We start from the raw sequence: 26,219 nt of genomic DNA, 5'->3' as shown, positions 1-26,219 counted from the left end.
GAATAACAGGGAGCTCAGGTGGTTGGGATCGGAGGCAGGCTCAGAGATGCCACCCCAATCTCTGAGCAGTGAGAAATCTGGGGGTGCCAGGCACTTACCCAGGGTTGGTAACCTTGGAAGGAAGGTCAGTGGAGACTGTGGTGTCTCTATGTTGGGAGGTCTATGAATGAAGGGCGGTGTACAAATTTAATTTTTTTAATCACAGAATTGTAGAGTTGGGAGGGACCCCAAAGGTTCATCTGGTCCAACCCCCTGCACTGCAGGAATCTCAACTAAAGCATCCATGACTGATAGCCATCCAACCTCTTCTTAAAAACCTCCAAGGAAGGAGAGTCCACCACCTCCTGAGGGAGACTGTTTCACTGTCGAACGGCTCCCACTGTCATACTGATATATGGTTTATTTGCACATATTAACAACCTGAGCCTCAGGTGAAGGGGCTCACAGCGTCAACATCCCAAAAGGAGTTGCTTCCCCTTGGATCCCTCCCAAATCAAGCATGGCCCTGAGTGCCACCTTCTTGGCCTACAACTGACTTCTTGCTCAGTTCATATACAACCATCCTGACTTTTGTCATTCCGTCTACCAGCCAGATGAGGCACGGGGGGGGGGGAGAGGAGGCCCCTCCATTTGCCCTCTGGCACAGAGCAACTTCTTTTGTTCTACCAGTGAAGCTACTCTGTGCTGGGAGGAGCGCAGAGGGAAGAAACTCCCTGGCACATCTGCAGCAGCACAACCGGACACCTTCTTCTGCCTCAGCTGCAACACAACACGTGTCTCCTGCATTGGTCTCTACAGCCACAGCAGGTGCTGCAACCTTCCAACATTGTTTGACTTTGCCCCCAAAGGTGCCCTCCCCTATTGTCTCCCAGATGCCAGCTGATGCTACTTAGGTAGCAACTGTGCCCATTATATCACCAAGAAACCCGCCCAAGTAATTCAACAATGGAATCCTCCTTTAGACTGTAACCCTTCCTTGTTGATCCATGACCCCAGGGATCAGAAGGGACTCGGAGCACAATGCAGACCCCCAAACTCACAACACCACACAAAATATGATTGCATCTTACCATGGGTATAGCCAGGGGGGGCAGGGGGGCAGCTGTGTTAGGAGCGTCCTACTCTCGCAGTCCCCACCTAAATCAATAAAAAGACATAAAAATGCATAGCTAACTGGGACTTCCGGTTAGGTGCCGGTCAATGGTGGACGGGAGTCCGACGGCTCCGTCCTCCGCCAGGCTTTAGGGACTTCTGTGCCTGCGCCACGGGTCCCTTAAAGCCACGGGAAGAGCGTCCCGTGGACCTGAGCTTCGTGGGTCCCAGACGTGCCGTCTCCGTTCCCGATTGACCCTCGTAAGGGGGAAAATCGGGCGAGCGGAGCGCCGGCACGGGACTGAAGAAGCGTCTGCCTGCGGAGGATCAAAGCAGCGATCCCGCCAGACTCGAGCACCCGGCACTTCCTGCATAGAAATTTCCAAAGAAACTCTGTAAGTTAAAGAATTGGATTATTTTTACAAGTTTTAAGAGCACTGCTTGCAGAGGAACTGCAAAAGGAAGCCTGTTCCCTTTAAACTGTTTGCGCGAGCTTGGTAGCGCTAAAAGATCAAAGCCGCGACTAACGGAAAAGTTTTGCGAACTTTTTAAAAGTTGATTAAAAGTTGTTTAAAGGATGTTTTAAGACTTAAAAACAGTTGATATGGCAAAAGAAGATGCCCCTCACCCTCTGGATTAGGATTCCGGGTCAGTAGCGGGCTGTGATACATTGTTGCCATTTTTTTTCCTTTGTTGGTGTTTCAGTGACTGTTTACCAGTGGAGACATTCTGACTTTTTTGTAACCAGATACAAGTTACTTTGTGGACTTTGGTGGTAACACTGCAAGTTAGGAACTGTGACTGACTTGGGCTACACGAAAATGGGCCCTTCTTGGCTTTAAGGAACTTATATTTTGGAAAATTAAAACTCTTTGCCTAAAAGTTGGATTTTCGGGACTGGTGTGGGCTCCTGGCTCAGCAGCCTCTTTGTTCTCAGGACTGAGCTGCTGGCCACCTGGTGTTTACTTTTGGGACTGTTGGCCTTCTGCTGTGAATGTCTGAGATTGTTACTACAGAAACTGGAGTGACCTTGAGATTACAGTTACAGAGCCCACAAGGAATGGAACTTAGATCAAAAGGAACTGGCTCTGAAAAAAGAAAAGGCTCTGTTTCCCTAACTCTACAGGAACAAATGGAGAAATTAGTTGTTAGTGTTGCAGAAATTGCAGCAGGATTGAAAAGCGTGACTGACGGGTTGAAGCAAACACAAGATCAAGTTTCATCAGGAAATACAGCAGTGAATTCAGCAATAGAAAAATTACAAGCTGATATAAAAGCTGATATTAAAAATTCTACGCAGACCCTAGAGAAATCCATTGGACAAATTGAGGAGAACGTAAGGAAGAACAGAGAAGAGATTAATAGGATTGGGCAAGAGGTGACCACCTTGAAAAAGGACTCAGAGGAAATTAAAGTGGTCAAGGAAAAAATAAAAAAGGTGGAGGAAAAATTGGAGAATCTAGATTTGGAACAGATAGAGAGTATTGGATCACGACAGAGGTCTGTTGAAGAGTCCCTCGCGTTTCTGCAACTACATCAAAGAGAGGGCAACATCCGCCTAAGAAATCTTCCAGAACTGGAAGGGGAAGACCTAAAAGACTACATAGTGAAGTTATTCTCAGGATTTTGGGAGATAGAAGAAATCAACGTCTCAGCACGCATAGTGAAGGCCTTCAGATTTGGTCCAAGAGGCTCCAGAGGAAAGAAAAGCAGCAAAACAGTCAGTGACTGTTTGATTGTGCTACACGATCGACACGACAGAGACTACTTTCTGGACTTGCATTATAGAAACAACCTGGTGGTTGAGCAGAATAAATAATTTTTTATAAGGATATCCCCAGATTTTTCCTTGACAAAAGAGTTCCCTACAACGATTTGGCAACTGAGCTTAGAAAAAGGAAAATCCCCTTCAGTTGGGAATTTCCAGAAGGCCTGGCATTTACGTTTGAAGGAAAAAAGATAAGAATAAGGTCCCTGGCGGAGAAGCAGAAGTTTTTGGACAAGCACCTGGAACAATTTAAAGGCACACCACTCGACCCAGCACAATTCTACAGGTTTCCAGAGGTATTTCCAGCACCGCCGGGACCACCACCAAGCCTACCCAGCCCAGGCAAGGATCCAGAGGAAGACAAGAAAGGAGAAGCAACTGGAGGAGAAGACTAGAGAAAGGAAAATGGCGCTCAAGTTAATGACATGGAATGTCCGGGGATTGAATCAGAGACCAAAGAGACGCAGAGTGTTTTACAGCATAGAAAAGAAGAATTTGGATATAATATGCTTACAGGAAACCCACATAGCCCGACGTCACAGAAGACTACTACAGAACAAAAAATTAGGCCAAGAGTTTATATCATCGGATAAGGCCAAGAAGAGAGGAGTAGTGATATACGCAAAGGAGAAATATAGCCCAAGACAGCTTTTTAAAGATGAAGAAGGGAGATACATCGCAATTGAAATTAACATACAAGGCGAAAAATTCTTGATTCTGGGACTTTATGCACCAAATGATGGAAAGTCAATTTTTTATAAGAAAATACATGATTTGCTGTTGGATTATTTGGACTATAAATTAGTTTGCCTTGGAGATTTTAATGGTGCAGTTTCCACATTAATGGACAGATCTCAAAGAACTAAATTAACGAACGATGGGAAACTCCCAAAGACTTTTTTTGAAATGGTGGATAATCTGAATTTGGTGGACTCTTGGAGATTAAAAATCCCACAGATACAGAGGCAACATACTTCAGCGAACCTCAGCAGTCATGGTCGAGGATAGATTATATTTGGATTTCGAATGAATTGGCTCCAAAAATACAAAAGGCAGAAATTGGCCCTAAAACTCTTTCAGACCATAATCCTGTACAGTTAAATTTAAAAATGATTTCCAAGGACTCTTTTAGATGGAGAATGGATGACGCTTTGATGAGAGACACCAAGCTAGTGGAAAGAGCGGCGAAAAAGATGAAAGAATATTTTCAGATAAATTGGAGCTCCGAAGTGGAGAAAAGAATTGCTTGGGATGCAAGTAAAGCTGTAATGAGAGGATTTCTCATTAGTGAAAAAGCAAAAAAGAAGAGACAACAAAATGCAGAGATGGAGAGATTGTTGAAATCAATCAAAGAAAAGGAAAAAGAATTAAGAGGACATCCCAGATGTGTCAAAATCCAAAAAGAAATTAAATACTTGCAATCCCAATATGCTAATATAATGAATCAGGACATCGAATGGAAAGTGAAAATGATGAAGCAAAGAACATTTGAATCGGCTAATAAATGTGGAAAATTACTAGCTTGGCAATTGAAGAAAAGACAAAAGACAAATGTCATCAATACCTTGGTAGTAAACGGAAAAAACGTGGAGAAACCTGAGGAAATCAGATGGTGTTTTCAAAGATTTTACAAGCAACTGTACAAGGAGGAGAAGATAGATGAAGCAGAAATTGACCGATTTCTGGAAAAGAATGGATTGCAAAAGGTCCCAGAGGAAAAACTAGTTACTCTCAACCACCCAATAACGACACAGGAGATAGAAGATGCAATAAATAACATGCAATTGGGGAAGGCTCCAGGACCGGACGGTTTAACAGCAAAATATTATAAGACATTGAAAGACTGGCTATCGCAGCCACTAAGAGAAGTATGCAACAAGATACTAGAAGGAGATAGAGCACCAGAGACGTGGAAGGAAGCCTTTATCACACTGATTCCAAAACCAGATACTGATAAGACTCAAATGAAAAACTATCGCCCAATATCCCTTTTGAATGTGGATTATAAAATTTTTGCAAATATATTGGCTACAAGGCTGAAAAGAGTGTTGAAAGACTATATACATAGAGACCAAGCAGGTTTCTTGCCAGGAAGACAAATTAGTAATAATACGAGAATTATTGTGGACATTTTAGAAAAACTGGAGAGAAACATAAATACAGATGCGGCACTATTGTTTGTTGATGCAGAGAAAGCATTTGATAAAGTCTCTTGGACATTTATGAAAAAGAATTTGGAAAGGATGGGAGTTGGTCAAAAATTTTTGAATGGCATTAATGCCATCTATACAGAGCAAAGAGCTAAAGTAATAGTAAACAGTGTGATATCGGAGGAGTTTGAAGTTGAAAAGGGAACAAGACAAGGGTGCCCTATCTCCCCTTTACTTTTCATTACGGTCCTGGAAGTCCTCCTAAATATGACACGAAAGGACAAACAGATAAAAGGAATTCGTGTGGGAGAGAAGGAATACAAACTACGCGCCTTCGCAGACGATTTGATGTTATCCCTGCAAGAACCGGAAAGCAGTGTCCCCAGAGCTTTGGGAATAATCGAACAATTTGGACTTGTAGCTGGTTTCAAGTTAAACAAGCAGAAAACCAAAGTTTTAGGAAAAAATATGAGTGCAGAACAAATTCAAAGAATACAGGAAGGCACTGGCCTCAATTTTGTCAAAACAGTAAAATATCTAGGTATCAACCTCACAACCAAGAATTTGAACCTGTATAAGGACAATTACGAAAAACTGTGGATGGAAATAAAGAAAGACATGGAAATATGGACAAGATTGAAACTGTCGTTAATGGGAAGAATTGCCGTGATAAAAATGAATGTCCTACCAAGGATGCTGTTTTTATTCCAAGCCATACCAATTTTGGACAAACTGGATTGCTTTAAGAAATGGCAAAAGGACTTATCAAAGTTCATATGGCAGGGCAAAAAGCCAAGAATTAAGTTTAAGATCTTAACAGACTCTAAAGAGAGAGGAGGCTTTGCCCTGCCGGACTTAAGACTCTACTTCGAAGCAGCGGCCTTTTGCTGGTTAAAGGACTGGTTTAAACTAGAGAATGTTGATGTATTGGACTTGGAAGGGTATGATAATATGTTCGGTTGGCATGCATACCTTTGGTACGACAAGGCTAAGATCCACAGAACTTTTAAGTCTCATATAGTTAGAAAATCCTTATACCAGGTTTGGTCTAGATATAAAGACTTGTTAGAGAGAAAGACCCCTAGATGGATCTCTCCAGTGGAGGCCAAGGCCTACAAGAGACCGAACATGTCTGCAAATTGGTTAAGATATATGGACATATTGCAGCAGGAAGGGGACTCTTTTAAGCTAAAAAGCTACGATCAAGTGAAAAGTCAGGTCCCCGACTGGCTGCATTATCATCAGGTATATGAAACATTCAAAATGGACAAAAAAGTTGGTTTTCAAGTAGAAAAATCAAAACTGGAAACAGAACTGATAGAATCGAACTTTAAAAACCTTTCCAAAATGTATAATCTTTTGCTAGAGTGGCATACGAAAGATGAATTGGTTAAATCGTCAATGATAAATTGGGCGAAAGATATAGGACACAATATTATGATGGATGACTGGGAGGGATTGTGGCAAAAAGGTATTAAATTTACTGCTTGTCATAGTTTAAGAGAAAACATAATGAAAATGGTTTATAGATGGTATTTGACACCAGTTAAGATAGCCAGGATGAATACCAAAATGTCAGATGTATGTTGGAAATGCAAACATGCGAAAGGTACCTTTTTTCATATGTGGTGGTTGTGCCCAGCGGTAAATGCTTTCTGGGATAAGATTTATAACGAACTCAAGAAGGTAATGAAGGTTACCTTTTGTAAGAAACCAGAGGCATTTCTCCTGAGCATAACCAATGAAGAGATACCCAGTCAGGATAGAGTGTTTTTTATGTATGCCACAACAGCAGCTAGAATCTTATTGGCAAGAACATGGAAAGGCGAAGAGATACCAACGGTGGAAGAATGGCAGATGAAGATGATGGAATATATGGAACTCGCAGAGCTGACCGCCAGAATCCGGGACCAGAGGGAGGAGAAGGTGTCAAGGGATTGGAAGAAATTTAAGGATTATTTAGTCAAAACAGTAAAATTGAATATCTGAGCAGAATTAAATAGAATAGCGGCTTTAGTAGATATATGTTAGATAAAATTGTTGGTAAGATATTTTTTTTGGGTAAAAAATTTAATTGTTAGGAATTGTGTTAAGATTTGGTGTTAAAGTTAAGATATGATTAAGCAAAGTAAAGTGTATTAAAAATTGAGTTAATGTGAATAGAACAAGATACAAAGCTACCTTGAAGATATATATGATTTTGAAGACAGTGGAGGGAATGGGGGAAGTCCCTCAAAATAGAGAAGATAGTAACAAGAAAAGTAAGAGGATAAATGTTAGTTTAAAGGTTTGTATATGTTTCTTTTTATTGTGATTGTTTGATTATGTTTTTGTATTGTGTTTATGTATTGTATTTTGTATTTTTATATTGTGAATGTTGTTGTTTATGTTATGTTCTCCCTTTGTTTTAATAGAAAATAATAAAATCTTATAAGAAAAAATGCATAGCTAACTGGGGTTCTGCCCCCCCAACAAAAGGCCTGCACCCCATAACAAAAATCCTGGCTACACCCATGCATCTTACATAGGGGTTCAGTCCCAAGGGTTCCGTGCGCACACAAAAACTGCATATGCCCAAACCCTTGGAATCACCCACAGTTGCAGATGAGGGGAGGAGAGAGAGGTTCCCCTCCTACGTCTAGAGCAGGGTTGGCAATTTTTTTGTGGCTTGGGCTGGTTCACGGTCCCGCAGATGCTGCGGTGGGCCGGAGTGCGTGTGCACACATGCTCAAACGCTATTTCCGGCGCTCCTTCCGGCACGGAGGAGGCGTGTGCAGCTTCGCATTGGCTGCAGGAGCTTCCTGCAGCCAATGGGAAGCTGGCCAGCATTGCGGAAGGCGGTCCCCACTCTGCTCCACGCCGGTTTAGCACTGCGCACGGAAGCCGACCAAGCAGGTGGCGGGGGTCCATGGGCCGGTTAAACGACCCCCATGGCCCACTTGTGGCCCATGGGCCTTAGATTGCCAACCCCTGAACTAGAGGCTGCGTGTTGAGTGAGCCTTGCCCAGAAAGAAAGCTGGAGGGTGTAAAATCTCACTTTAAGCTCTCTGCCTTGTTTGACATCTCTTGGTGCACCAGCTCTGGGAGGCCAGGGATGCTCATGCGTCATCTCACGGGAATTCGGATGTCCCCGTGAGATCTTGAGAGAGCCCCTCAGAGCTGGCTGGAAGTGTCCTCCCCATTCTACGATTCTCTGGTGCTTCCACAGCACCTCGATGGGGGGGGGGGGGAGGTTGTGAGCATGACACTCTGAGATGCTCCGAGGCCTCCATGCAGCTGAGCGAGGAAGCAACCGCTGGCTCCCTCTCTTGATAAGGGCAGCGTGATTGAAATGGCACCAACCTCACTGGTGTCCCTTCTAATTGGCAAAAGCTTCACTAATAGAACAGCCCTGAAGGCATCTCAATGGTGAAGGATTGATGGCTGAGTGCACACGGCATCACATGGGGGGCAGAGGGAGGAAGCATCTCTCTCTCTCTCTCCTCTCCTTCTTTGAGCATCTGCTCTTCCTAAAGAGCAGGACTTAACACCATAGAATTGTAGAGTTGGAAGGGACCCTGAGGGCCCTCTCATCCCACCCCTTGCAATGCAGGAATCTCAGCTGAAGAATCTGCATCAATAGGAGTATAGCATCTAGATCAAGGGAAGTAATAGTACCACTGTATTCCGCTCTGGTCAGACCTCACCTGGAGTACTGTGTCCAGTTCTGGGCACCACAGTTCAAGAAGGATACTGACAAGCTGGAACGAGTCCAGAGGAGGGCAACCAAAATGGTCAAAGGCCTGGAAACGATGCCTTATGAGGAACGGCTTAGGGAGCTGGGTATGTTTAGCCTGGAGAAGAGAAGGTGAAGGGGTGATATGATAGCCATGTTCAAATATAGAAAAGGATGTCATCTAGAGGAGGGAGAAAGGTTGTTTTCTGCTGCTCCAGAGAAGCGGACACGGGGCAATGGATTCAAACTACAAGAAAGAAGATTCCACCTAAACATGAGGAAGAACTTCCTGACAGTAAGAGCAGTTCGGCAGTGGAATTTGCTGCCAAGGAGTGTGGTGGAGGCTCCTTCTTTGGAGGTCTTGAAGCGGAGGCTTGACAGCCATCTGTCAGGAATGCTTTGATGGTGTTTCCTGCTTGGCAGGGGGTTGGACTGGATGGCCCTGGTGGTCTCTTCCAACTCTAGGATTCTAGGATTCTATGATCTCTGGCAGATGGCCATCCAACCTCTACTTCAAAGCCTACTGTGAAAGAGAACCCACCACCTTCTGAGGGAGTCTGCTCCCCTGTCAAACAACTCTTGCCACCAGAAAGTTACTCCTAACGTTCCATTGGAATCTCCTTTTTTTGCAGTTTGAAGCCTTCCGTTGGGGTCCTGCCCTTGGGAGCAGCAGATAGCAAGCTTGCTCCTTCTCCCAGGCATTTCTCTTCTCTTCTCCATGCTAAACAGACCCAACCCCCTCAACCATTCCCCACAAGGCTTGAATCAGTCACCTGAAATAGCAGTGCTGGGTTGGCGCCTGCTGTCAGGAGTTGCAATGTGCTCTCATGTTTCTGGCTCCAGCAAAACTGAATGAACCTCATCCATGTGCAATGAAGTGCAATGTGTGGTTATTCCTCTCCTTGCCAGCAGGTGGCCTTCTGGCTTCAGTGTGGCCCTGGCTTAGCCTCTGCCTTCTTTCCCAAGCTGCACAAATGCTGCCCTTTGCCCCATGGCACTTTTGAGATGCCCCCTATTGGCACTTCCTTCTTCAGCTGAGCTCGCTGAGCCTCTGGAGTCTTGCAGTCCTTGCACAATAAACCTCCCACACCTGCCCCACCTGCCCACACTTTCCTCTCCACCTGGGAGCGTGACAAAGAGCCAAGCGACTCCTGTGAATCGGGGCTGTTTCCTAAGCTTCCCCGTTATGTTATTTCACTATTTAACAGATTATCTGAGAGTGTAAATTTCCTTTCTTTTCCGCTGCATCTGGAACAAACACCTCACTGGGCTTAGAAACAAAAAAGAATCATAATAATGGTGATAATAAGGTTCCCACGCATTGCAGCTAAGGAAATGTGGCTGGTGATTAAAACCTTTGGAAATTCAGATTGCTGACAGGAATGTTCCTGGAGCTGACATCTCTTCTTGGGGATTTGGGAGCAGCAGGGAGCCCCCGCTGCTAGCGGGGATCCAGCAGCTCTGCCGTTTGCCTGACCCAAATGGAAGAGAATGGAATGAGGTCGAGCTGAGCAGGACAGGCGTCACCAATGACATCACTCCAGGGCCCTGATGTGTGCAGCCATCGGGACCAAAAAGGGTCTCTGCCGAGGGAATCTGTTTGGAGAGGGGGAACATGAAGCAGCAGCAATTGGCTAGGCTGGTTCAAGGCAGCCCCTCCTCAAATTGGTGCCCCACAAAGGTTTGTGGCTGCAGTTCTCATCAGCGCCATAAAGCCATGCGGTCCAAGACACCTGGGGGCACAAGGTTGAGGAAAGCTGAAAACCTTCCTCAAGGGTCTGGAAACCAAGCCTTATGAGGAACGGTTGAAGGAGCTGGGGATGTTTAGTCTGGAAAAGAGGAGACTGGGGGGAGATAGGAGAGCCATCTTCAAATATATCAAGGGCTGTCCCGTGGAAGAGGGAACAAGCATAGGACACAGCTCCTAGGGACTGAGGTCCTTTCACCACCACCACCACCCCTCCCAGGAGCAAGCAGGCAGGACCCAAACCAATGGATTCACGTTACAAGATAAGAGATTTTGAGTGAACACCTGGAAGAACTTTCTGATGGTAAGAGCTGCTCTGAGGTGGGCTTGTCTCCCTAGGAAGGGCTCGGAGGTTGGGCTAGATGACACTCAGGGTCCCAGTGTGGTGTAGTGGTTAAGAGCGGTAGACTTGTAATCTGGGGAACCGGGTTCGCGTCTCCGCTCCTCCACATGCAGCTGCTGGGTGACCTTGGGCTAGTCACACTTCTCTGAAGTCTCTCAGCCCCACTCACCTCACAGAGGGTTTGTTGTGGGGGAGAAAGAAGGGAAAGGAGAATGTTAGCCGCTTTGAGACTCCTTCGGGTAGTGAAAAGTGGGATATCAAATCCAAACTCTTCTTCCTCTTCTTCTTCCAGCTCTGTAATTCTACACTACTATGATTCTGTAAGACTTGCCCTGCTGGGTCAGCTCAGTGGCCCATCCTGTCCACAGTGGCCAACCAGATGCCCCAATGGAAAGCCAACAAGCAGGACTCAAGCATGAGAGCCCTCTCTCCTCCTGGGGCGTCCAGACACTGGCATTCAGAAGCATGGTTGCATCTGACTCTAAAAGCAGAGCACGGCCATCTTGGTGAAGGGCCATTGATAGCCTCCCACGAATTTGGCAGTCCTCCTTGAGAGGGTCTTGGGTCCTCTGCCTGTGGCCTCCGTAGGCCAACCATTCACCAGCCCCGCACCTCTCCCCCATCCCAGGGTGCAAACAGAAGCTGCTGTGCCACCATGGAACAAACTGTGCAAAACTCCACCCCGTTGCTCTCTGCAACTTCAGGAGTGTTTCCTGGTTTGTGGTTTGCACGGGTGGTTTTTGTCGCAAGGAGCTGGGCCAGCCCAGCTGCCGCTGGCGGGCTGCGATTTGTGTGCATGGGAGCGTGGCCGATGCGGAGGCTCCTGTGATTGCTCTTGGATTGCACCGCGGAGCGTAATTGAAGCCAGATGCTGCATGGAGATAAGAAGGGCCAGTTTTCCAGGGGCGATTGGGCAGGTGGCGCCTGGCGAGGATGGCAATTAGCGGAAATGAGCCAGAGCCTCCATCGCGTCAGGTCAGCGCTCCAGGCTTGCGGCTTCCAAGAATGTTGCTTCACATTATCCACGGGATGTGGCTTCTGCAACAATGCGCCTCCTGTTGTGGTGATGCAGAAGAGACCTCACTGCCCACAGCCGCCGGGTCTTTGGGCCTCCTCGTGGCCTCGAGAGCTCCAGCCTGCCAAAGCGTTCAGGATGCTGCCCTTCCATCAAGGATGGGGGATCAGAAAGTGCTTTTTTCTCACCTTGCCTGACCCATTTCCCAAGCTAACCAGACAGGAGAAGCTCAGCCATGTGGGGTGAACTGCAGATGGATTCAACCTGAGGTTTATTTATTAACTGGTTGGCGTCCCAGGTAGCCTCCCTCCCTCCCCCCTAATGTTTGCACTCAAGGTATGAGGACACTATAAAAAACCCAATTTTAAAGACTCCGCAGGGCTATGTGCTAAGGCTTCCTTCATTATGCTAGTTCTCTTTTATTTATCACTATAAGAACATTCATATACCATAAACTCATATAAAATAGGAAGGTGGTGCACAGCTATAAATAAGCAATCAAATGTAAGACGTAAGAACAACCTGCAAGGCCAGGCCAATGGCCCACCCAGGGCAGCATCCTGCTCTCACAGGGGCCAACCAGATGCCCATCCTGGATCCAAGCACAAGGGCAACTCTTCCAGAAACTGGTCTTCAGAAGCATTGCCGCCTCCAACCGTGGAGCCAGAGCCGAGCCATCTTATTACAGAATCATAGGATTGTAGAGTTGGAAGGGTCCCCTAGAGTCATCTAGTCCAACCCCTTGCAAGCTAGGAGTCTCAGCTACAGCTACAGCTTCCATGACAAAATCTCCAAAGAGGGGGGAGTCCACCACCTTCCGAGGGAACAGCTCTTACCATCAGAAAGTTCCTCCCAAAGTTTGGTTGTGTGTGTTGCTTTTTGGTAACTCCTGTTAACAACTTTTCCCGAATGTGTTGAAAAGATATAAATAGTACAAAAAGAATTAAAAAATAAGTATCCAGATGTTTGGAAGCAGAATCGAAGCTGGGAGGAAATATGTGAGGATGATCGCTCCCCGCCGGCTCCCTTTCCCCTCTCCTTGGGGAGCCGGGGGGGGGGGAGGTCTGTTTGCTTTGACAATTCCCACCGCCAGGCTGGATGCAGACGTGAGAGCCTCAAGGATCTCTTGGCAACAATCAGCAGTTGCCGTGCCATTGTGAGTCACCACGCGCAAGGTAAATGCATTTAAATGGAGGGGTGACCTCCATCTGAAGGACTTCATCTGGAGCGCTTTCAAAGGGATTCATCTCATGGAAAGCACTTGGAAATGAAACGGGTGATTTTCCTCTGAGGCACTTCAGAGCCATTCACAGGGGCTGCGCAGGAGACGAGAGGAGCGAGTCAATTGACAAAGGGCCCCATGCATGCCCCCCAGGCAGGGGCGTAGCAAGGGGGGGCGTAGGGGGCGGTCTGCCCCATGTTCCATAATGGAGGGGGTGACAAATCATCAAGGAACAATTACTGCCCTACTAGGGTGGTTCAAAAAAACACCATTTTTTAAAAATGCCTGCTCCGAAGGTCTAATCTTACTATACTAGGGATTATATAGCTATAATTTCATATATATAGCTATATATGAAATTTCATGCATATCGGTTAATATCTTGACCCTCCTCAACCAAAATAGCTGTTCACTTGGCTGTTTTCCTGTGTCGGGAAGGCTGAATTTTCAGTTCAGTGGAGCACTTACTGTTCCCAACCCTAACCCTGTGGAAAGCCATCTAATTAGACTTTAATTTGATTTTGAGATGTTTTTAGGAGGTAATTTAATTATTGTTTGATTTTATACCAATGCTATGTATCTGATGTTAGCCACCCTGAACCTGACTTCGGGGAGGGCGGGATATAAATAAAAGTTGTTATTATTATTATTATTATTATTATTATTATTATTATTATTATTTGTTATTATTCCTTTGTAAGAAAATATGAAATAACGTAAAACCATTTTTGCAAGGGGGGAATCAATGGGGGAGGTGACAAGAAATTTTCTGCACCAGGTACCACCTGACCAAATATCTGAAAAACCTCCTCCTTCCCTACAGACCCTCTTGGGTGCTACCCCCTTGGTAGATTGCCTGCCCTCAGAGGCTTCAAGGGGTGGCAGCCCGGGGGGGAAGGGCCTTCTTTGTGGTGGCTCCTAAGCTGTGGAACACCTTCCCCACAGAGGTAAATCCGGCACCTTCAATTTAGTTTTCGTTGCATGCTAAAGCTACACCTCTTTATCTTGAGCTTTGACACAGAGATGTATATGTTGGGTCTCACCCTGTTCTTGTGGTTGTAATTTTCTTCAAATTGTTTTAATGTTGTATTTCGAATTGTTGCGTTCTGCCAGGGGATCTCAGGGTAAAGGACAGCTAGAAAGCAAATAAATAAAATTATTAATAACAGTAAAACTTCAACAGCCAAGCCATTATGCTATGGCGGTATTACAGGAACGGCTATGCAAAAATGAAAAACAGCCTTTCCTTCTTCTAGCAGGGAACAGTAGCTTCTCTTCACCAGATTGCAAGCTCTCACATAACATCCCCCAAAGGGAGCATATTTTAAAGTTTTGGTAATTGCCAATTATAAAGCAAGTGGTTAAAACACATGTGATTAATCAGTTTAAAATGTTTAATCTGTGGACAAAACAGCCCCCCTCCCCCCTCCGTCTACAGCTGGTGATGCGGCTTTCAGTTTGACAATATTCATCATGTAAGGTCATTGGAAATACTCAGATAGGGTGAATGAAGCAGACGGAACGTAAGACCTGCTGGATGAAGCCAGGGGCCAACCAGGTGCCCCAATGGGCAGGCAGCAAGGAGGATATGAGCACCTCCTGTGGTTCCCAGCAGCTGGCATTCAGAAGCATTGCTGCCTCCAACTGTGAAGGTAGGACATGGGCACCATGGCTAGTAGCCCTCGGTAGCCCTCTCCTCTTCCATAATTCAGCTACACACTGTGGGAAGAAGCACTTTCAGCCAAAGAATCATGGAACTGCAATGTTGGAAAGGGACCCCAAGAGTCATGTAGTCCAACCCCCCTGCAATGCAGGAATCTCAGCTCAAGCATCCCTAACAGATGGCCATCCAACCTCTGCTTCAAAGCCTCCAACGAAGGAGAGTCCACCACCTCTCGTGGGAGTCTGTTCCACTGTCAAACATCTCTTGTTGCCATCAGAAAAGTCCTCCCGAAGTTTAGTTGAAATCTCCCTTCATGCAACTTGAATTCATTGGTTCACCCATCCTGAATCTTCAGTTTCGTGGAAAGGCCTTCAGTTCTCATATTACACCTAATTTTAGATGCTTCAGACACTCAAGAGAGTAAAAGCAGCAGATTTGGGACCAGCTGGCCCTCAGGTGATGTCAGGGACTTATTGCTCAGGACAATGCATGGACCTTAAGGAGAATCTATTGGCAAGGCTTCCACCAAGGACAGAAAATGGGAGAGGTCCTGCTAGGCTCCCGTGGCTCCAGGGCTCAGGGCTGCTGGCCTGGCACTGACCGTGAGAGGACCCCTTGGGCACTTTCTCTCCAGCCAGGCTCTTGGCAAACTCCTTGGACCAGATCCTCTGCACTCCCTTGTTTTACTGCTGAGTTTATGGCCCTTCCAGGGTGACTCTCCCATCCGGCTGTTAATTTTTGGGCTTGGTTGCTTTTTAGTGAAGAATTTTTATTGTCACATTTCAGTTCTGCTTTTATGGGTTTTTTTTTACAGCTTCTATTTATCGCTCCCCACTTTGGGGGAGATTTTGTGGGAAAGTTACCCTTCCTTAACTAAACAGGCAAATGTTGCTGGGCTTTGGGAGAGCTTTCGGGAGACCTGGAAATACCTGGCAAGCCCTCAAGGCGATGGACTCTCCCACATTGCAACCTGCTTGCTTTTCCAAAACAACTCTGTTGGCATTTGAAGCTTTGGCAAATTGCCCTTCTTGTAATGATATCTCACAAACTAAAAGAATCTAAAGGGCAGAGCTCAAGTGACCATTCCTCCTACCTGCATGTATGACATAGTCCTTCTTGTTCCAACACACTTTTGAGAACTGACCACTTCTTATGAAAGAGCTGGTACTATCCTGTTTTTATCATTGGGTCCCCCCCCTTTATGTTTTTGACTGTTCTTGTTTTTATCTGTAGGCCACTTTGAGTCCCTGTCAGAGTTGTTGACATCTATCTCTCTCAAAAGATAATGGGGTCTGCTAACTCAGTGGTTGACTTCTCCAGGGGTGGTTGACTTCTCCAGGGGTGAAGTCAACCACTGGGTTAGCAGCACCAAAGTGACCCCTCTGCAGCACAAGCCTGGGCAGTGTGTCTGGAGGTCTTGGGCGGCCCAGACAACGAGACCCCCCTCTCAGCCTCACTGATGTGGTCCATGGGAAAGCAGAGGAAGACATTTGGCACCAGTTTGGCTGCAGGAGTTCCTGGAAAGAGGTGTACACGGTGCCATCCAACTATCTTGGGGGCTCCACTCTGAATTTGTGTCGGGTTTGCTCCTGAGCCGTTTCTTCTCTCAAAGATATCCCGCAAGGCAGTGAAGGTTTGGGATCAGAGTCTTCCTTCTCCCAGATGGGCTCCCTTCCCAGGTGGATGAGCCCCACCAGCCCCTCACTTCCCTCTACAGCTTGTGCAGAAACTTCCTTCTCAACTATTGGACCCCCTCTTGGTCTCCTCCACTCCATCCTCCGGAGCCTGCCTTCGCATGCAGGGGAAGCCCCTAACTCACCGAGGCGTTGAGACCCATCGGCTCCCACCACCCAGTTCAGCCGGCCAGACGAAGCCGTTTCCCAGGATTGTGGCCGCTGTCACCTGCTGGCAGCTTCTAGGAGCTGCAAGAGAGAGCAGGGTAGGGAACAAAGGTGGACAGAGTACTCCAGAAGGAGCATGACGTGTCCCCCCATCAGAGGTACCCTACCCCTTCCCCGACACCCCTGACACATCCTGTCAGAGCATAAACAAACAATTTCTTACATAACTCTGGAGGCAGGTGGTGCCCCTTGTATATGCAAAATGCCTGGCTCATTTAAGACTGCAGAGAACCTCGACTCTAAAAATGACCGTTCCCCACATCGAATGGGGTGTGCATTTTGTGTGATCACGCGTAGCCTCCTGGATCACGTAGCAGCTCCTGGCAGTTGGGTCTGGCACCACCTTCCTGGCCTGGATACCTGTGGTCTCCACCTACTCCAGCAGCTGCCCAATCCCGCCTAGGGAGGTGTTGCCGGGGGGGGGGATTGGCCAGGTAGAAGGAGGGATTAGTCGGTACACACAATAGAAGTTGCGTCATGCCTGGGAAGCGGCAGTTGGATTCAGAGCTTCCCCACCCTCCACCCCCCTAATTAACATTTATTTTGCAGGTCAACCTTTTCTTTTCCACAGCCACACAGGCACGCAGGCGCTGCTATGTCAAGGTCGCTGTTGAAGGGCTGGAAAGGACTTTCCCTGCATTGGCAGGTTTCGCCCTTTTCCGTAGCAATTCATCACAACTTTGGTGGTTGCAGGCCTTGGGCGGAGTCTTTTAGTCATCTACCTAATTGGGGGGGGGCGTGGGGTGGTGACCCCCACCCCCATTGCGGCAACAATACCAGGGTTCCCATTAAAGGGGTCTTAGGGGGAGGCATTGGCCATACACCCAGAGGTCGTCATTGCCCTCCCCCTCCAGCAGCGGCGAACGGGGGGGGGGGCTATCTGCTTGAACATATGTTCTCCAGAGCTAGCCCACTCCCCACTCATGCTGGATAACCCTGAATTTACCCAGAACCCCGGCTGGGGGGCTGGGAAGGATAAACGCCCAATGCCTGAGCCAAGGTTTCCCTACATCTGAATATTGCGGTCACACGTGCAAATCCCTGTCCACGGTGCCCATCCCTTTCACCAAAAAATGAGACGAGACCAAGGTATGGGTTCAAAGAAACGAAAAGGGGGGGGAAACAGGCGGCTCTGCCGCTTTTACCTGGCCCTTGACCCCACCCCCGGCCACTGTCCTTTGTCCCATCCTGGCCGGAGGCAGGTCAAGGGCTGACCTGACCCAAGGGGAGTGGAACCTGCCCAGGTGATCCCGCCCGGTGCCGCAAACACCGCCCACCTGGAAAGGGAGGGCGGGAATTAATAAAGTTGTGGCCAATTTTAATCCCATAGAACGTTGTCACATGCCGTTATTTCCCTCAGGGGCTGCCTGGGGTCTGGGGGACTCTGCCTGACCACGCAAATGATGGCACTTACAGGCAGAGAATCCTTTCGTTGTTAAAAAAATCTTTACCATTTGTAAAGGGGATCTTTGCACGGGTTAAAGCTTTGCCATCCCTTTGGAGCTCTGTCTTTGCTGCACTTGTGACTCTCCAAGCTGTGACACTTCATGGCTTCAATTTTTGATCCTTCGTTTCCTTTCTTCCTGTTATGTTTGCACTTTTTTGTGGAGGGGTTAACGGATCAATAAAAGAAGAAGGAACTTCAGGAGAGGTCACTGGGGCAGGGAGGAAGAGGAGGGTAAGGGGGCCCTGCTTAGACTCTCATCTCTCCCCCGCCCCCCGCCCGCCACCACCTTGCCTTTGCAATCCAACCTTCCCAGGCAGGGCTAAGTTTATTTATTTCATCAAATTTACACACTGCTTGATTGCAAATAATGAAATAAAACAAGAAACTTTTCAGCGAAAAACAGTATCAGATTCGTTTCCAGCTAAGTGGCTCAGAGGTGGGCTCCGATTTACAGGTGTCAATCATCACCAAACTTGGCTATGACAATTTTGACCTGTATCGACAGTCTCCTGCATTGCAAGGGGCTGGACTGGATGACCCTTGGTTTCCCTTCTATGATCCTATGACCTCTCCAAATGGAGCGAAAAGGTGGCAAAATGACAAATACAATCCAATGTAAATGAATATAAAGTGATGCACGTTGGGACAAAAATATCCTAATTTTAAATACAGTTAAAGGTAGGTAGCCATATCTGAAGAAGTCTGCATGCACACGAAAGCTCATACCAAGAACAAACTTAGCTGGTCTCTAAGGTGCTACTGGAAGGATTTTTTTTATTATTTTTTATTTGACTAATTTTAATTAAACTCTCACAGGGTCTGAAATGGCATTGACCGACCAGGAGCGAGACCTTGGGGTTGTAGTGGATAACTCAGTGAAGATGTCCCCATAGTGTGCATTGGCTGTGAAAAAGACAAATTCTATGCTGGCATCACCATTAGGAAATAAATTGAAAATAAAAGAAACATTATTGTTTGTTAACACTTGTTTTGCTTTGCATTTGTGAAATTTGGCCCAGATCGTCTCCTCGTACCATTGAATTTATTCTGCATTTGCTGAGTTGTTTGTTTCTGACATTCTTTAATTTATTGAGATCCTCTGCCTTTTGTATATTTGCATTCCCAAAGCTCTGCATTTCAATGTTTTGCATGTGTCCTGTGAGCCGCTTTGGGCACAGGCTCAATGGGGGAAAGCGGAATATAAGTAAACACAATCTATCAACCAACCAACCAACCAATTCTATAATTCACGAGATGAGGGATCAATCTTCTTCTTTGGCGATCCCTTGTAGCTGAATAAGATTGTCTTCCATAAACACAGTTTTAACAATGAGTCCGTAAGTGACTGTGGAGGCCAATTCTGGATCCACACGTCCTTCTACAGTGGGGACATTGGTTTCCAGGCAGGAGTTGATCACGGTGTGTATTTGCCAAGCATGCCTTCCTCTTAGCATGTTTCTCCCTTGCATCCTGAGTTCGAGTGTCTTCAAAGCCCAGGACACCTTTGGTAAAGGCTGTTCTCCTAGTTGTCGGTCTTTATACTATAGATATATTTAATTTGCCTTGAGACAGTCTTTGAACCTCTTTTGTTGACCACCAGCATTACGCTTTCCATTTTTAAGCTCAGAAAAGAGTAGTTGCTTTGGAAGACAGCAATCAGGCATCTGCACAACATGACCAGTCCAACGAAGTTGATGTTGAAGAATCATTGCTTTGACACAGGTGATCTTTGCTTCTTCCAGTACGCTGGGTATTAAATGAATATCCAGATCTGGAAACCTGCAGTACATTTCTCATGCTAGTTTTGAGGCAGAGAGTTGTGCGAGGTTGTGTGTGTGTGTGTGTGTTTTGTGTGTGTGCAGTTAACGGCAGACAAAAAGCAGAGCCCTGCTCAGCGTATTCCCCAGAGAGCTTTCTCTGTGTTATTAGAGAGATCCAGCTGTCACTTTAAGAGAAATGGCTCCATTGCAGCAGATAAACCGGCAATCTGTGAGTCACATCCTCTATTTTGAGAGCTGTCCTGGTGTGCTTAAACAGGTGGAACACTTAATAAAGATGAGGACAGTTAACATAAATGCCCCCCCTCCCAGAACCACCCCCCCCCCAGCCTCTCCTGTACAGCTTCATGTGTCAGGTAGGGGGACACGATTCTTCAGCGATAGCTCTCTCTGCCCAGGGCCTAGATTTGGAAAATAATTCAATGAAATAATATTTCAATATTCGAAGGTTAGAGGGTTCTCCCCCCCCCCCACCGGCACAACAGATAGATAACAGAGAGATGCAGAGAGATGGTCCCCTAGAGCATGTAGAGAAATCCATTGAAGACGGCAGAAGAGCATTTGCAAAAATGTCCAAGGAAGCTAAGGCACATCAGAGAGTTGCAGAGTTGGAAGGGAACCTAAGGATCATCTAGTCCAACCCCCTGCAAGGCAGGCATCTCACAACAGGTGGCCATCCATCCTCTGCTTTAAAACCTCCAAGAAAGGAGATCCACCATCTTCTGAGAGAGTTCATTCCACTGCGGAGCAGCTTGTACTGTCAGAAAGTTCTTCCTCATGTTTAGCTGGAATCCTTCCTTGTGACTTGAATCCCCTCTGCTAGAGACCAAGAGGTCCTGTGCTTTCTGACAGTCAAATCTGGTCAACTGTGGAGCAGCCTTCTGAACATCTCTCTCCTCTGCTCCAGCCCAGCCCCTGCAGCCTGAGCGGCCCCCTCCCTCCAAGCAAAGGTCAGGCACCGGCCCTCGCAGACCACTCCGCTTGGCTCAGGGTTGCCTCTGTCCTCTATTTCGCATGCTCTGCTGGAGTGTCTCTGAGCCGGCAGCCCCATTTCAGGTCCTGGGGAGCAGGCAGAGGTGTGCATGGCAGAACCTGGGGGACGTAACCCACTTTGCACTCCGCCTGCTGCTCTGCACTCCCTGACCTTGTCGCAAAGTTAACAGACCTGAAACTCTAGCCCATGCTGAGCTCTCAAAGCCAACCATCAAGTCCCCAGGAAGGATGTTACAAAACACCCAAACGCCGAAACACACCAGCAGCAGACTCCTCCTGCTCCTGCTCCTGCTCCTCCTGTGGGTGCTTCTGGCTTTCGCCTTCCTGTGCCAGTTAATGGCTTCACTTGTAGGGCCTCTGGCATGTTAAGACTGCAAAGAAGGAGGAGGAGGAGGAGGAGGAGGAGGAGGAGGAGGGAGGAGGAGGAGGAGGGAGGTCCATGCAATTAACCCATCCTAGACTGGTGACTGGGAGCAGCCGCCGAGACCTCATAACACTGGTCTTGAAAGACCTACATTGGCTCCCAGTATGTTTCTGAGCACAATTCAAAGTGTTGGTGCTGACCTTGAAAGCCCTTGGCTCAGTATACCTGAAGGAGCATCTCCACCCCCATCGTTCAGCCCAGACACTGAGGTCCAGCTCCGAGGGCCTTCTGGCGGTTCCCTCACTGTGAGAAGCAAAGCTACAGGAAACCAGGGAGAGGGCCTTCTCGGTAGTGGCCCTTACCCTGTGGAACACCCTCCCATCAGAAGAAATAAACAACTATATGACATTCAGAAGACATCTGAAGGCAGCCCTGTTCAGGGAAGTTTTTAATGACTGATGTTTTAATGCATTTTTAGTCTGTTGTTGGAAGCCACCCAGAGTGGCTGAGGAAATCCAGCGAGATGGGTGGGGAAGAAATAAATTATTATTATTATTATTATTATTATTATTATTATGGAGCAGGGCTCACGTCAAGCAAGCGGTGCAGCTATAAAACTGCTGACACATTTGCAAAGCTAAGCAGGGTCCAGTATGGTTTCAAAGCCTTCCCTTCCGCTACTCTTGTGCTCAAACCCAGCTTGCGGGTTTGAGGCATCTGTGAGAAGGGGCTTGTGGACTAGAGGACCCCCCCCCCTTTGGCCCGACCCACCTACAGGCTTCTTTCTCAGGTTCTTACGTTCTTCCTTTGCATTGGGTGCTCAGCCTCTGCCCCAGCTGAGCCTGTTTTCTGCCTGCTTCTCCGCCAAGCGCCCAAAGGCTGCAGATGCCACTCTCCTGGCGCTTTGAATCAATTCTTCCTCATGCACAGCACATTTGCAGACCCAACCTGCTGCTCACTGTTTGGTAGAGCCTTGAGTGCCTTTATTATTTCCTGCACTGCACTTCTGATTCTGTGCCACAGCAATGCTTTCAAACAGCAAATAGAGTCATATATATATATATATGCCAGAGGCTGCATTTAAGTGGCGATACAAAATTCAGGAAAGAATCCCACAGGAGAAATCCATTCCCTGCCACTTCAGCAGCAGTAAAGACAGGTGGACTGCACCATTTTTATTTTTATTTTATTTTGCTTTTCGTAACACAGGGAACCTGGAGGCAACAGCAGCATTTGGGCTTCTGGGAAGTGCAATTTCCCAGGGATTCGGGTCCTGAGTAATGATGATCCAGGAGCCCTGGGAAGTTGCAGTTCCTATGGATCCTGGCACTGAGGATGTTGCTGTGAATATGCTTCAGGTGTCTGCGGAATGACCGTGACACCCTGGACAGAGCATCCTTCCTAGCTCTTGGGTTTGGGGAGGAGCGGAGTCAGGGAAAGGAAAAGAGGAGAGTAAGAGGCAACAGAACCATTCCAATGCAATGCAGGTGCTGGATCCTGCCAGGGGCCTGTTTTCAGATGGGCTCTTCTCAGCTGCTGCATTTTCTCCCTGGTGTAAATGCTAATGGCGCTCTTGCTCTGGTTCCGTAATTTATGTATGAGGTTATTTTCTGTGCTGACTTGTAGCAATTATCCCATAAACTGCACTCAGCAGAACCAGATCATAATTATACACGCAGTTATTTGAGGGCACGTGCCAGAATATGATTATTCATCCGCAGCACAAAAGATGTGGAGGAGAGGAAACAAAAACAGGAGGACCAAACAGGCAAAACAAGCGCCACACTGAGACGTGGAAGACGAGGGAGGAGGAAGGAGGGAGGAGGAGGAAGAGAAGCGGCCCAGCGCACGCAGCATACGTCCCCCAGCCTGGGCCTGCTCTCCTTGGATGCTGTGGCCATTGCTGTTTGCAGAGGATTTCAAAAAGCAAGCAAGCACAGGGAAGCCCTCCTCTAATGTTTATTTAAAAGAGGGACTTTGTTGTTATTATTATTTCACATCTTGAAACACAAGAGGGGCAAAAACTCCCTGCAAAGGGAATGTCATGATCTAGGGGCAATCGGATCGTTTTGGTGGCCCCTTTCTGAATCTTTTCAAACTCGCCAATATCCTGTTTGAGGTGAGGCATCCAGAACTGCACTGTGAGATGCAAGCTCCCTGAAGAGAGAATGTCACCATCTGGAGGCACTTGGCAGAAAACTCCCGTGTCTTCTGACCACCCGCCTGGTCTCCAACGCCAGCAGAACAAGTCCAGCGGCTCACCTGGGCAGGTGTGTCTGGGACAAAGGAGCTCTCCAGGTGTGGGGCTTTCAAGCTCAAAGCAGGCCTCTTGAATTGCACTTGGAAACCACCTGAGGTCTAAAGGGCAGGTGCCATTTGCTCCTTGCGACGGGACTCGCTCCATGGCTTTGCTGTTGCTGATTTCCAAGCAACTGCTGTGCCCACATATGGTAGCTTTCGAAGGCAGCCCCTTGCTGAGCATGTTAGACTAATGTAATCTGGAGGTCACCCCGGCAGGCAGCCCAGTCACCAGGTCAGCAAATTCTAGGAAGGGACCCAGGTGCACAACTAAAGAGCATTGCTGGAAGGAAACGAAGCCCAGCTATGCAAGAGCCAAATGAGGCCCATTAAACACTTTCCATGGAACTGAGGGCTGAGTTCCAGGTGAGGTTTCTGGGCATGAGGTGAGATTGCTGAGCCATCTCTTTGGAGCACAGGAAGCTCTGTCTGTCTATAGATTTCTTTCTCACTCTTCACCTTAAAGTCCCATGGTGGTATTCATAGAATCATAAATTTGTAGAGGTGGAAGGGACCTCAAGGGTCATTCATTCCCCTGCAATGCAGGAATCACAACTGAAGCATCGCTGCCAGATGACCAGCCAACCTCTGCTTAAAAACTGTAGGATGTAATCCACTGAGAGCAGCCAAACACAACATACCTTGTTTTCCTAGAGTGGACATGCGGGGGAATGTTTGGTCGTCCAGCCAGCCCAAAACTTCCTGTTTCTTCCTGGCTGGAGCATCCTTCCTTTGCATGTTACTAGAGGTGGGCGTAACCTTACCTGTTCAGGTAACAAAAGGGCAAGGCATGCTGCCTCTCTCTCTCTCTCTTTGACATCCTCCGTCGTTGGAGCAGCTTTTTAGCTAGAGATGCTCTGTTGGCTTTGAGCCAACAGAGGACACTGGGATTATCCCCATATGGGATAGATCCACATGTATATACTTTGCAACTAAGTCTGCCTTCAAGGATCCAACTGTGAACAGAATGTGAGTAAACAACTTATATATACTTTACACAAGATTGTGGTGTCTTTATTCTTTTAAGAGGGATAAATGGGAACTTACCAGGAATATACAATTTAATACTGAATTGTATATAACAGTGAGAGGCTTACACAAGCCTGCAACCGGCTATCTGCTGTGCATTTAAAAGGGGAATGTGAAACTCTGCTGAGTAAAGGAACTTGCTAGCACAAGTTAGGAAGGATATTAATAAACAATATATACTCTCCTGCCTTCCTGAACATTCCCACAAAAATCTCCGAGGAAGGAGAGTCCATCACCTTCTGAGGTCATCCTGGAGTGGCACCATAGCTGTTCACATGCATCTACCATGACTCTGATCCTGTTAAGAAGATAAGAAGATTCTGTTGGATCAGGCCAATGGCCTGTCTAGTCCAGTATCTTGTCTTCACAGGGGCCAATCAGATGCCCCAACAGTAGTCTAGTGTCCAGGTCAAGGGACATAATAGTCTAGCTCTGTTCTGCCTTGGTCACACCCTACATAGAATACTGTGTCCAGCTCTGGACACCACAATTTAAGGAAAATGTTGACAATCTAGAACTTGTGCAGAAAAGGGCAACTAAGATGATCCAGGGTTTGGAAATGAAGCCTTATGATGAGGAACGGTTGAAGGAGCTGGATACATTTAGCCTGGAAAAGAGGAGACTGAGAGGAGATATGAGATTCATCTTCAAGTATCTCAAGGGCTGTCACATGGAAGATGAAGCAAGCTTGTTTTCTCCTTCTCTGAAGAGTCGTACTCAAACCAATGGCTTCAAGTTGCAAGAAAGGAGATTCCAACTGATTTTTTTTAAAAAACACTTTCTGACAGTAAGAGCTGTTTGGCAGTGGAACAGATTCCCACAAGAGGTGGTGGACTCTTCTTCCTTCGAGTTTTTTTAAACACAATGGATGGCCATCTGTCATGGATGCTTGAGATTCCTGCATTCCATTGGGTTGGATTAGATGACCCTCGGGGTCCCTTCCATCTCTATGATTCTATGATAAGCACAAGAACAACTCTCCCCTTCTGTGGTTTCCAGCAACTGGTCTTCACTGAGTGTGGGGGCAGAGCAGAGCCCTCCTGGCCAGTAGCCCCAAGAGCCCTCTCCTCATCCCTGAATCTCTCCAATCCTCTTTTAAAGCCTCCAAGTTGGTGGCAATTTCTGCCTCCTGGGGGAGCCCGTTCCATCGTGTGTTGGATCCTCCAGGATGCAGCAGGGAACGAGGAATGCTTTTAGCTGGAGGACAGCCATAGCAACATGGCACTTTATGAGCTTATAATATTTCACTGGCACCAAATAGCTTTCGAGAGTGCTATTTTGCGAGCAATCATTTCCAGGACGCAAACGGTGCTTCTGCTTCGGAGCGAGAGTCAGTTGACAGGAACTTCTGCCTTCATTGTGCTGCCGATGCATCAGCTGCCGGCGGTGAGGAAGATCTGGTGGTCTGGTCTATGTGTGTCGGCTCAGAGGGAAACCCCACAATGACCCTCAGCCCATGACCCTGTTTCATTGGATTTCAGAGGCTTAAAAAAACATCTCCGTGTCCTTTGCTTGGTTTCCTTCTCTCATTGTCCCCTCGGTCTAAGCAATCAAATCTCTCCCTGTACAGGTCCAAGGTGTAAGTTTTATGGTTCAAATAAATCTTGTACTGCAATATGTGCAACTCTCGTAGTACATATTATAAGAACCGGAAGAATTGCCCTCATCGGAACGAGGTGGCACCTTTTGGGATA

The sequence above is a fragment of the Lacerta agilis genome, chromosome 1 (genome assembly GCF_009819535.1).
Source record: "Lacerta agilis isolate rLacAgi1 chromosome 1, rLacAgi1.pri, whole genome shotgun sequence".
NCBI classification, from domain to species: Eukaryota; Metazoa; Chordata; class Lepidosauria; order Squamata; family Lacertidae; genus Lacerta; species Lacerta agilis.
This window is presented reverse-complemented; position numbering follows the sequence as displayed.